Source organism: Triticum aestivum, chromosome 4D (assembly GCF_018294505.1).
Source record: "Triticum aestivum cultivar Chinese Spring chromosome 4D, IWGSC CS RefSeq v2.1, whole genome shotgun sequence".
Lineage (NCBI taxonomy): Eukaryota > Viridiplantae > Streptophyta > Magnoliopsida > Poales > Poaceae > Triticum > Triticum aestivum.
The window spans coordinates 152,309,962-152,311,856 of record NC_057805.1 but is presented as its reverse complement, the minus strand read 5'-3'; the positions used below and the strand labels follow the sequence as shown (position 1 = coordinate 152,311,856).

Genomic DNA, 1,895 nt, shown 5'->3' with positions numbered 1-1,895 from the left:
GGGGGGGGCAGTTGCTTAGAGTTTGCTAGAACAATTGCTATATGCAGATGTATATAGTTGCATATACACACAAGATGAGTTGGACTTGCACACATTTTCTTGATTTTCTCATTTTACACAAACCAACCAATAGGAAACACACATGAGTTGCTTGTTGAATGCACTGAAATTGCACGAAACACCCAAAAATTGCTTTTTTAGGTCATACTCAAGTGCATAACGATCTAAAAGTTATTGTCCTTGTTTCGCCTCCAATAGCTCCGTCGATGGTGAACTTAGACTTTTCCATATGTAGAAGGTGCATCATATTGTGTGTAGTTTTCTCATTTTTTTACACAACCAACCTAATAGGCGGTCCTACTGGGAAAAAAATAGCACTAAAGTTGCCTTCATCGTATCCAAAGTTGCCTCGAAAAAAATTCAACGAAATCTATCTATATGAGATCTAGTTTCGAAAAACTCGTCACGAAAAAGCCAACTGTGAAAACGAAATTGAATTTCGACACTTAAATCAGAAGTTACAGTTTTTTAAACTGTTTGGATCCCCAAATAAATGCACGCGAGGATATGGTTTCTTTTTTAGTGAGCTGCGGTCATGCGCGTCAGTTACTCTTTTCCATATTTGGATGAGCGCTAGTTCCTATCACTGGGCGCTCGCGCGCCCACTAGCCATGTCGGCACATACTACAAGATAACATTCCCATCCTACCATCCCGATGTGTTGGAAAAAAATCTGGTACGACCGGGTCGTACGAAGCCGATCGGGAGACCCGGTCCCGCGTGCGCCATCTGGCAGTACGAATCTCAACGCGGTGCTCGCCAGACTTCGAGCCCCACCCTATTTCCCACCGTCCACGCCCCGTCCTCAGTTTGTAATCTGATACGTCTTCCAAAACAGAATTACATCTCCGTCTCTTGCATCTGGGAGATGCAAAAGTTGTATTTTCTACACCTGCATATCCAGCGATACAAAAGTTGTTTTTTCTAACCTTTCCTACACCTGCACCGGAAGGATCAGATCAACTCCTGTTTTTTTTTTTAACAACATCAACTCCTGTTTGGGCAGTAGCCCAAGTGGTGCTGGAAGAGAATCCTCCAAATTCCACCGATTCACCTGTCAAGATAATTGTTCTCAAAAAAGAAAAGAAAAAAACCTGTCAAGATAATTCGGACTTGTGGAGGGTTACTGAACCGCATCCTTCTTGGTTTGTTCCTCTTAGAATTTCTCTGTCTGGTTCCCATTCCTGCCTGGCACCGCTGCATCCCTGGACTTCTTTTTTGAGGGGCCGCTGCATCCCTGGACTTGTCGTCTCATCAGGGATTGCAATCTCTGTTTTGGCTGCTTGGTAGTTCTTGAGGCGATTTGTTGCCTTGTTTGGGGCAATAAAATCCAGCTTGTTCTTCTTCTTTATCGTTCGGTGCTGCTGCTTTCAGTTCCCACTCTTGGCATTATTCTGCCCACGGGAGGGAGGGCCCCTCCTGGCAAAGATTGGATTATGGGTTGATTAGTACTCCATATATTTATGCAGCTCATCAGGGAGTCTCTTGTTTTGGTGCATGCAAATGTGGGCAGAAAGCGGAAGGGACCAAGCAGTAGGCAGCCCCCTCTATATATTTATGCGATTGGGGCCAGCTTTTGGTCATTGGGAAAGGCTTGCTTGTCCTCCCATCTCTTCTTCTCTCCCTCTCTCTCTCTCTCTCCTTGTGTGTGTGTTTTTTCCTGGGAGAAGAAAGAGGGACAGAGAGAGGAATAAAAAGGTGGGCAAGGACATGGAGATGGCCATGATTTCACCTCAGGCCCTTCCTCTCTCCCCAAACACTTCCCGATAGATTCCATCCCCTCTCTATCATCCTGGGTTTCCTCCCACCTTTTTCTCATCTTAATTGCAAAGGTT

At 45.0% G+C, this 1,895-nt stretch overlaps 1 protein-coding gene across 1 annotated transcript in view; it reads left to right on the top strand.

The window, feature by feature from the left end:
* Window positions 1–1,581: 1,581 nt before the first annotated feature.
* The window catches only part of LOC123096963 (protein ELF4-LIKE 4), a gene marked incomplete in the record, with an annotated part of 1,869 nt that continues 1,555 nt past the window's right edge, over window positions 1,582–1,895 (top strand). The window contains 1 exon segment of the mRNA XM_044518753.1: window positions 1,582–1,676.